The sequence below is a fragment of the Geotrypetes seraphini genome, chromosome 4 (genome assembly GCF_902459505.1).
Source record: "Geotrypetes seraphini chromosome 4, aGeoSer1.1, whole genome shotgun sequence".
NCBI classification, from domain to species: Eukaryota; Metazoa; Chordata; class Amphibia; order Gymnophiona; family Dermophiidae; genus Geotrypetes; species Geotrypetes seraphini.
The window spans coordinates 168,034,579-168,045,803 of NC_047087.1; positions in this window are offsets into that span (position 1 = coordinate 168,034,579).

An 11,225-nucleotide genomic window follows, 5' to 3' on the forward strand; every position below is an offset into this window, starting at 1 on the left:
GGCACCTACAGAAAGTCATTCAAAGTTAGACACTATTTATAGAATTACACCTAGCAGTGCCTAAATTGAGCTAGATGCCAGCATAATAGGCCAAGGCTCTCCTGGCTTAATAAACCTATGCTTAACATAGACGCCTATCAACACCTAACTCGATCCATGTCCAAACTCCGCCCCTAACCACCTTTTCAGGTAGGTGCCTCAGTGTAGACGCCTACTACGAGGCATCTACACTGAGTTAGGTGACTGCTGGCTAATTAATTAATTGTTTTAAATTCAATTATTGTTTCAATTATCAGCACCAATTTATCCATTTAAAAATATTCACACCCCCTTTTACAAAATCTATGCCATGCTAAGTTAGGTGACTATATCGGTAGGTGTCATTTATAGAAACAAGGCCATGGTTTTCAAGAGTGTTCTTCATAGAAAAGTACTGGACGTTGATTTTACCTGGCACCTATTTTCGGCATCAATTACTGAATTCAGCTCATTGAAGGTCTGAAGCTGTAAGATTTATGAGCCCCATCCAGTTAAGTAGGAAGTAAGTGTTAAATACAATGCAGAGCTTCTTAATCACTTTATCTCAATGTGGTTTACAAAATAAGAGACCAATATAAAATTTGGAAGAGACATTAATGCATGAAAAAAATTATTTAAAAAACCCAATCAAATTGTATCAAATAAAAAATAGGTGATAACAAAATATAAAATAACCAACAATAGTCGATTAAAATCTCCTCCAAACTCCTCTCCCCAAGCCCACAGAACAGGTATAAAGGATCCCTGATGGCTGGCTGTATAATCGTGTGTAGTCTGTGGATGAGTAGAAAAAAAAAATCCATATTGGAAAAACAGAAAGAGGCTATTGAGAATTAAAATAAAAATTAGGCATTCCCCAAGCACACAAAATTGGTCAAAGCAAATCTATAAATGCAATAAGGCACATAGGGTTAATTATATAAGGAACTGCCTAGATTTAGGTGTAAATACTGGTACATAAGCCATGTACATGTCTATGTTGCACACATACGCATAAATGACCATTTTCCAGCTACAACCTATTCTGTAAGTATGCACCAATATTTCATGGTACTTACTTTACTGGTGGGCATTCACATGAGCAAAGTTTGGATGGAGCACATTTCTATGCACACATTTGTATAAACTACTATAATTAGGGTTTCCAGACGTCTGGATTTCCCCGGACAGCTTTCAAAACCTGGCACTTTCTCTGGGTTTTGAAAAGCTTCTGGCAACGAGCGACGTCAGAATGGCATTCAAGCATGCGCAGATGCAATGTGGTGATGTTATGCACATGCGTGTGACATCATCACATCACACGCATGACGTCCAACTCGCTCGTTGCTCGTGCAGGTCGAGGGGGGGGGGGCGTGAGGCAGGCCTGGGGGTGGAATAGGGTGTGCCCGGCCAGAACGGAGCAGGCCTGGGGGTGGGGCCATGGGTCCAGAAACCCTAACCGTAATGTATGTGCACTCTAACAATCTAGGTACAACCAACTCGTACACCAACCTAAAATACAGGCACATTTTTGACCTATTATGCTAGTATTCTATAAAGAAAAGTAGGTATCCACATTTCCTTCTAGAAAAGGCTTCAAATAGGTGTATTCTTGGTGCTTACATTATGTGTCCCAGGGGTGTAGCTATTTGGCATGCCTGGGCGGGCCTGGCCTGCCCAGTATAGGTTCAGGCCTGCACACCCAGCAGCCACAGGCTGCCAACAGCCTTCCCTCTGACATGTTTGCATTTTGCATCAGAGGGATGGCTTCCGGGTCAACCACTGACAGTGTGTAGGAACCACTGCCAGCAATCTGAAGAGAAACAGAAATTCTGCACAGGCTGGAGGGGTGAGGGATGGTTGGAAGGGAAAGAGATGCTGCATAGGCTGGGAGGAGGAAGGGAAGGAAAGAGAGATGCCAGTCCACTTTGGGCTCAGGCCTGTCCAAAATTGGCTGTAACCTTGTTATGGTGGAGCATCAGTGCGCTGCACAGCTATATTCATTTTGGACTACCTGAGGGCACAGATGAGATGCTGATACAGCATCCACTCATTCTGCTTTTTGCCTGTCACAAAGTAAGGGCTTGCTTCAATTTGTGAAGGGTTTGCTGCAACTTGTATAGCCATCCATAGTTTGTTTATGTTTATTTAAGATTTGATATATTTGATTAAGTGTGCCGTTTTGGTGGGAGACCCCACATCTGTATTACAAATATGAGAAAATGCTCGCAGAAAAAATAAATGAATCATGAAGATTTATAGGAATCTGGGGTCCATTAGATTCGTATGTTAAACAACTTTAAAAGTACTGTGTACCTACCATATTAACAATTTAATATTCTACATACAAATCCAGAGAGGGGGGAAGGGAGGGGGGATTATTTATTTTGTATTCATGTATAGTACATAAGTGTTTTTCAAGAATGCTATTGTTGCATAATCTGTTACACTTTCTGTAAGATGTGTTTATAAAATCAATAAAAAATTTAAAACTGAAAAAAAAAAAGATTTGATATACTGCTCTTGCATTTTACTGATCTAAGCGGTTTACAAAGTATCAAATTAAAATGAAATTAGGTACGTGAGAAAAACTACCCTATCTGTCCCGAAGGCTCACAATCTAGCTAAAGTACCTGATCAACTAAAAATACTGTAAGTAATAACAACATATAATACATTTCCAAGACCACAAATCAAAGAAATAGAAAATAGAAAGAAGATAAAAAATAAACTAAAACAAATTTAAGAGATAGAAAAGTCTCTGAAGCAGCCTGATAGAAAACAGTCATATTTTAGTGCAGGTCTTAATACAACTCCCGGCACAGCACACTTCACAGATCCGTCACTGGCAGAGCTTGAGAGCATCAAAGAAATTAACATTTCTACAACATATCTACCAAAACTGTTATATGAAATAAATAAATCCAAATCAACACGAATCAGTGATGTTTATTTATTTAAAACCGTGTACTCCGCTTACACCTAAGTGGTCCACATAATACATTCATAATTATATCTCCAATATCTCTAATCAAAGTACTTAAACGAGAAGTTACACTCACAATTTCTGACTGTCCTGAGGCACTGGTGAGTCCTTCCAGTGGGAAGTCTGAAGGAAATAGATGGCTTGACCTTGGGCTCATTTCTTCATTTCCAGTTTAATTACTTAGCACCTCTTCTCTCTCTCCCTTCCTTCTGCTCTTCACTGGCAGTGTTGGAAGACAGTATCCCTGTACCTATGGTCTGTGAAAGCAGTGCAGCTTCTTGGGCTCTGAGGCTGGCTCTCCACTCCTGACTTCTCCAGGTCAGTGATCGTGTTAGTCCTAGATTGGTTTTTCCCCAATTAAGAGACTGCTGCAGCTCTTAGCATGGTTCTGATGTAATGGCTCAGGGCTGTAATCCAAAGACAAGACCCTCTCCTGGATATTTATAGGAGCTCCACAGAGTTTTTTTGGTTAGCTCTGTTTTCCCTCCATGGGATGGATCCTCCTATTCTGTTAATCAGGAAGAAAGATATAGCCTTCTGTTCTTGAAACCATGGGATTAAACAAAGAGAGAAATGGTTTCTTTTTCTGGTACTACTTTACAAGTACAACTTCAGTCGTCTCTGAAATAGAATTACTCTCAGTCTATAAAAAACAGTAATTTGATGGCAAAAAGTATCAAAGTGCTCACAGTATGAGTTACAGTCCTTGATCTCCTCTGTGGTGTGCTGTCTCCTCACTCATGCATAGGTTTTAAAGTCTTTCTGCTCTTTGGTAAGTGTCTTTTCACTTTGGAGCCTTCTAGTAGCCCCCATTTCTTCTTTCTCCATCATTAGCCCTGTAATACATGTGTATAGGCACAAAGAATACCCTCTTCTCCTCTCAATTTGTGACTCTTCACATACACATACAGTATGCTCCTCAGACTCCTCCAGTGCTTATGGAAAATTATGTTCGCTCCTTTTTAGGTCTCCTCACTTATCACATGTTTCTCATGCTTAACTTTTCTGGTCTAAACAAGTAAACACCCAGGATTTGGCATCCACACAGGCTTCCAGCATTTACACATAATGTTTGTGGGTTCCAATCCTTTTTCCTTATGTAGCAGGGGCATAACCAGAAGGCCATTTTCTTTTGGGGATGGAGGGGGGCTCAGGGAACCATGGATTTTCTCTCAACTCTTCTCTTCCCTTATCCCCCTTCATACCTTTGCTGATGGGGATGCTCTGCTGCCCAAACCCCTGCCCATGCTGCCTGAGCAGTGAGGAAGTCAGTGACATGCTTTAGCCACTGATGTTGACGTTGGTGTGAGGAAGAAGGATTCCACTTCGTGCGCTACTGGACGATGTTCTAGGGGAAGAGCAAGCTATTCAGGAAGGATGGACTCTACCTCAGCGGAGACGGAACAAGGCTACTTGCAAGCAACATCAAGAGAGAAATTGAGAAGTTTATAAACTAAGAAGAAGGGGAAAGCCGACAGTAGACAGAGAGTCGATGGTTCGGGAACCAGTATACCCAGAGGATACCGTGCAGAAAGATAGCGGGGAAGACTTATCGGATCATAAGCAAAACAGAAATCCTGACAGATTGAAAGGGACACAAGAGGGAAGGAAATGTAAGAGAGTAACAGGCCGCAAACTCAAGTGTATGTACACGGATGCAAGGAGCCTAAAGAATAAGATGGTGGAACGAGGAAAACATCTGGGATACTGTGCTACCTGGATACAAGCTATACCACAGAGACAGAGTGCCATATACGTCAAAGAGGGAACTGAGTCTACCGGAGAGAACACAAATTAATGATATTGCGATACATCAAAATTTTAATAAAACTTGAAACTTGAAAAATAAGTTAGTCTCTATTCCAGGAACAAATGGAATAGAAACGAAGATCGGCATCTACCACCGACCCCCAGGGCAGTCCGAAGAAATTGATGGAGAAATGACAGACGAGATTAAACGCAACTGCAAGGGAGGCAACGCAGTTATCATGGGCGACTTCAATTATCCAGGGATAGACTGGAACCTAGGCACCTCTGGCAGCGGTAGGGAGACCAAGTTCCAGGATGCTGTAGGCGATTGCTTCCCGGAACAACTTGTCAAGGAGAATACGTGAGGAAACACAATTCTGGACTTAATTCTAAATGGACTAGGAGAACCGGCATAAGGTGTAGAATTAGAGGGGACACTGGGAACCAGTGATCACAATATGATCTGCTTCGACCTGGACACAGGGGCGAAACATCGATCCAGAACGATGGGTACGGCGCTGAACTTCTGAAAAGGGAATTACAAAGGGATGAGACTCATAGTGGGAAATAAGATTAAGAAGAGGATAAACATTGTAAAGACGCTAGAACAAGCATGGTCCCTTTTTAAGGACACAGTCACCGAGGCACAAAATCTATATATACTGCGTATCGGCAAGGGATCCAAGAGGAAAAAGAACAAGGAACCGGTGTGGCTCACTGTAATGGTGAAAGAAGCGATCAGAGTCAAGAATACTTCGTTTAAGGAATGGAAAAGGTCAAAAATGAATGAAAACTGGAAAAAGCATAAACATCATCAAAGCAGGTGCCATAAGGTGGTAGGAGGGGCTAAAAGAGATTACGAGGAAAAAATAGCCAAGGAGACGAAAAACTTCAAGCCATTCTTTTGATATATTAAGGGGACATGACCCGTGAAGGAAGCGATGGGAACCTGCTGGGCCGCCGCGTGAGCAGACTGCTGGGCACGAAGGACCTCAGGTCTGACCCAGCGGAGGCATTGCTTATGTTCTTATGGATGACCATGGAATAAAGGGAGTGCTAAAGGAGGACAAAGCCATCGCCGGCAAACTGAACACATTTTTTTGCATCTGTGTTTACCGAAGAGGATCTACACAACATACCGGAAGCCAACAGGCTATACATGTGAAATGAAGACAGGAAACTGACAGGGTTGACGGTCAGTCTAGAAGAGGTATGCAAGCAGATTGATAGGCTTAAAAATGATAAATTCCCGGAACCAGATGGCATCCATTCAAGGGTAATCAAGGAATTGAAAGGGGATATAGCTGAACTACTTCAACTAATAGCCGATTTGTCGATCAAATCGGGAAGGATTCCAGAAGACTGGAAGGTGGCGAATGTTACACCGATCTTCAAGAACAGTTTGAGGGGAGAACCGGGAAACTATAGACTGGTGAGTCTGACCTTGGCGGAAAAGATGGTAGAGGCGCTGATAAAGGACCGCATTATTGAGTACCTTGACAGACATGATCTGATGAGGACCAGCCAGCACAGCTTCATCAAAGGAAGATCTTGCTTGATGAACTTGCTGCACTTCTTCGATGAAGTAAACAGGCAGATAGACAAAGGCGACCCCATCGCCATTGTAAATCTGGATTTTCAGAAGGTGTTCGACAAGGTTCCGCATGAACGACTACTTCGAAAAATTGCGAGCCATGGAATCGAAGGTGAAATACTCATGTGGATTAAGAGCTGGCTGGCGGATAGGAAACAGAGAGTGGGGGTAAATGGACAATACTCAGACTGGAAAAGCATCACCAATAGAGTGCCACAGGGTTCAGTGCTTGGACCCGTGCTCTTCAACATATTTATAAATGACCTGGAAATTGGTACGAGTGAGGTGTTTAAATTTGCAGACAATATGAAGTTATTCAGAGTATTGAAAACGCAGGAGGATTGCGAAGATCTGCAACATGACATAAACACGCTTGAGAAATGGGTTGTGACATGGCAAATGAGGTTCAATGTGGATAAGTGTAAGGTGATGCATGTTGGTAAGAAAAATCTTATACACGAACACAGGATGTCTGGGGCGTTATTTGGAGAGACCCCCCAGGAAAGAGACTTGGGAATACTGGTTGACAGGTCAATGAATCCATCCGCGCAATGTGCGACAGCAACAAAAAGAGCAAATAGGATGCTAGGAATAATTAAGAAAGGGATCACGAACAGATCGGAGAAAATTATCATGCCGCTGTACTGGGCCATGGTATGCCCTCACCTGGAATACTGTGCCCAGCACTGGTCGCCGTACATGAAGAAGGACACGGTACTACTCGAAAGGGTCCAGAGAAGAGTGACTAAAATGGTTAAGGGGCTGGAGAAGTTGCCATATAGTGAGAGATTAGAGAAACTGGACCTCTTTTCCCTTGAAAAGAGGAGACTGAGAGGGGACATAATCAAAACATTCAAGATAATGGAGGGAATAGACTTAGTATATAGACAGGTTGTTCACCCTCTTCAAGGTAGGGAGAATGAGAGGGCACTCTCTAAAGTTAAAAGGGGACAGATTCCGTACAAACGTAAAGAAGTTCTTCTTCACCCAGAGAGTGGTGGAAAACTGGAACGCTCTTCCGGAGGCTGTTATAGGGGAAAACACTCTCCAGGGATTCAAGACAAAGTTAGACAAGTTCCTGCTGAACTGGAACGTACGCAGGTAGGGTTGGTTTCAGTTAGGGCACTGGTCTTTGACATAGGGGCTGCCGGGGAAGGGAACTGCTGGGCACGATGGACCACTGGTCTGACCCAGCAGCGGCAGTTCTTATAATTTGCTTTTATTATTTGCATCAATAAATGGTGCCATCCAGAATATCACTTCCGCAGCCTTTTTTCTTTTGGATTTCCATTTTTCTGTGGAACATTTGGTGATTTTCTTCATTGCTGGTTTGTCTGCTAACAAATAGCCAGCTAACAATGATAGTCAGAATTTAACCATATAGGGGTTCTCAACTCCACTCCTAGAATTCCCCCAATATAGCTAGTTTTCAGTTCAATGCTAACCGGTTATTTTCAGCAGCACTAACTGATTAAGTGCTGCTGAAAATTAGCAGTTAGCTCCAAAAAGGTGATTTAACCGGCCAGGAGCCATTTCAGGCCCATTAAATCATTTTCAATATTGACCCCACAGTTACTGCATGGAGTCCTGTTGACAAAGACAAGGCTTCCAAGTCAGCTGCAAGCAGCGAGTAGGAATTGCTAACGCAGCTGCTGGCCCTTTGAAGAAATTAGCTGCTGGAGGGAGTTTTACCCCCATGCAGCTGTCAGGTGTGCAACAGAGGAGTCGTGAGGATGAGATGTAAATAATTTAGCCACAGGTGTAAAGTTCAAAGTTCACTTTATTAATAGCAGCATTGCGAGGACTCAATGACTCGACATTGACAGTGTTTCGGCATCTATACCTTTGTCAAGAGTCTCAATGGCTGATAGATCTATCACATAAATAGAGCATTCAATACAGGTCAAATTTAAAAGCGAGCAGGAAAAGAAATGCATCATGAAATATTTTACCTTTTTAAGCACCTCCAGGCACAGGAGCAGGATGTAAGAGCACTGTGGGAGGAGGACAGGGGATGGAAGTATTTTCCTTAGAACATATGTTGTGATGAAAGGGGCCTTTTTTGTGGCAGTGGCACTTTCTCATATGTATGAAGCAATGTTTGAATGCTGCCAATACAGAGATTTATTTATTTTAATTGGTTTCAGCTCATATTATTTTCAATAGCTCAAATGTTTATGTTTATTACAGAACTAACTATACCGCTTTTCCAGGATCAGGTCAAAGTGGTTTACAAGTTTATGAAGGATTGAAAGGAATGCAAATAAGAATAGAACAGATAACCTCCTACATTCAGAAAGAAGAGCCACCCATGCAACTAGATAAACAGAGAAATCTTTCTTTGCCCACAGTACTGTTGCACCACAGACTTCAGTCGAATGACAGTCAACTGAAAGCCACTTCAAAACAGTATGTTGTTAGCACCACTTTAAATTTCTTGAATGAGGGATCCCCACGAATAAATGGGGGAAGATTTTTCCAAAGTTTAGGGTTCAGAAAAAAATAAAAATAAATGGAGTGTCTAGTAGATTCATTGTATACCTGTGAGGGTGCAAGGAGAATATAAGTACAGCCATACTGGGTCAGGTTAATGGTCAATCTAACCTAGCCTCCTGTTTCCAACTGGCCAATCCAGGATTAGAGAATGACATGGGGAAAAAATCTGTCCCCGTCACTGCCCCGTTACCGGACCACCATCCCCTTCACCTCCCCGTCCCCGTCCCCGCTATCCCCTTCACCGCCCTGTCCCTGCAGCATCCACCCTTCCCTCTTGCCACCTCACCACCCCCTTACCTTCACAGCGTACAGAAACTTAAGGGAGGGAAGGCACACGGTCACCGATCATGTGCATGGCCCCTTCCCTCCCTACCTCCAGCCAAATCTATCTCCCTCCCTTCCTCCCCCTTACCTTTGCGGCGCTTTAGAAAAGAAACTGATGGCGGCAAAGCCTGCCTGTGCCGCCCTGCAGTCACGTGTGTGTGGGAGAAAGCTTCTCCTCTGACAATTGTCATTTTATAAACTCAAATAAAACAGAGCAAGGTTCAATAAAACCCATCTCCCCTCCTTTTCACAAATATCCCCTTCACTATTGTGAAAACTGAACAAATCAAATTACTACAGAATGCTACATAGAAAAATCAAGCTAACAGAATACTTTAGTCACACATGACAAGAATAATGTTAGAGGAGTGCAACTAGGGCAGCTGCCCCCTGGTCAGAGAGAGAGAGCCCTAAGCCAGCTGGAAGCTAAAGAAGCACAGCCTGGACTTTGCGGTCCCCAGTTATGACTAATACCAGCTCTAGCAGGATACATATTTCAAATCTGAAATATTCTAATCACAAAATATAAAATAAATTTATTTTTTTTTCTTTTTGTTGTTTGGTAATTTTATTCTTCAAATCACATTGGTCTCAGGCTTTGGTTTTAGGTTCCTTTTGTCTTCATTGTGGCATGGCTGGCTCCTGAAGGTAAAATAGGTGCAAGATGAGCTGGGGAGAAGATGCCGAGTCTGACACGGGCGCAATTTTTTTTACCACAGGAATAAGACTTTTCACTGCTCCCATGGGGCAGTAAAAGGTCTTGCCCCCATTCCCATGGGACAGTGAAAGGTCTTGTCCCCATTCCTGCGGTAAACCAGTTGCAAATGTCTCCATTCCTGCGGATTTACTGCGGTGACCTGCGGTTTACCGTGGTAAACGGTCCCCGTGTCATTCTCTATCCAGGATACAATACCTGGCAGAAACCCAAATAGTAGCAACATTCCATGGACCAGGCAGTGGCAGTCTAAAGAATGGAGAATGTGAGAAGGGTATAGGTTAGGATCAGATTTGATAAATAAGGTGGGCTACCTGAATGAAGGGCCTTATGAGATAGAAATAAAATCTTAAACTGGATACAGTATTGGGGCCGGATGTTCTAAATCGCCATTAAAATCCTATAGGTGGCTGTGGTGCAGATAAATTGTCCAATTTGAAAATGGTGATCGATGTCGAAACAATTTTGCATGCAAATGAATTTCATGGAGGTCCACTGTAATACCATCCAATCAGTCATTGTAAAAGCGATTGACACATGTGCAGAGCCATCAGAGGAAGCCCGAACAGTTGAGTGGCAGGGGAAGCCCAGAAGCAGTCTCCTGCCACTTAGCTGTTTGGTGCAGGAAGACTTTCTTTTTTTTTTATGTGCACAGTTGTTGTGAGTGTGTGTTGCACAAAAGCTGCTCCCATTAAAAAAATAAAGTCACGCGGCTGCTATCTTTCTGTGTGTCTGTCTTTTGTTTTCGTGCGCTGAGACGCTTCAGCTCCAGCCCCCTTCTCCCACCTACCCTTAAATCACTCCTTTTGCCTCCTCCCCAGCCTGAACAACCGCCAACCACAGTCCGGATACTAAGCGTCGGTATGCCTGCTTCCGTTATTTTTGTGCTCTCCTTGGTCCTGTTAGACGGAGTGAGGGCGGGAGGAGGGAGTCACCTCCATGGTCGCTGCCTCCATGCATCCATGCTAAGGTGCCTCTGCATGCGCAGTAGAAGGAGCCAGCGTTGCCGAGGGAGGGCAATGGGGAAACCGCCGCTGGCTCCTTCAACTGCGCATGTGTGACACAGAAGCACGGATCACAGAGTTTGTAGAGCACATGCGCACTAAGGGTTTTATTATGATAGATGTATTCATATTATTAAAAACTATTGTTTTTTTTTAGATAGATTCCTAGTGGATTCTTTCTTCAAGCTACAGCCACACACCCTACCCTCCAACATCCCTGATTCCTGCTATTTTCTCCTTTATTTGTAAATAAACCATTATTGAAATACTCCTCTGAGTAGAACTTTGACACCCAACCTGACATCACCCAACACAACCCCCTTTTTACAAAAGCGTAAC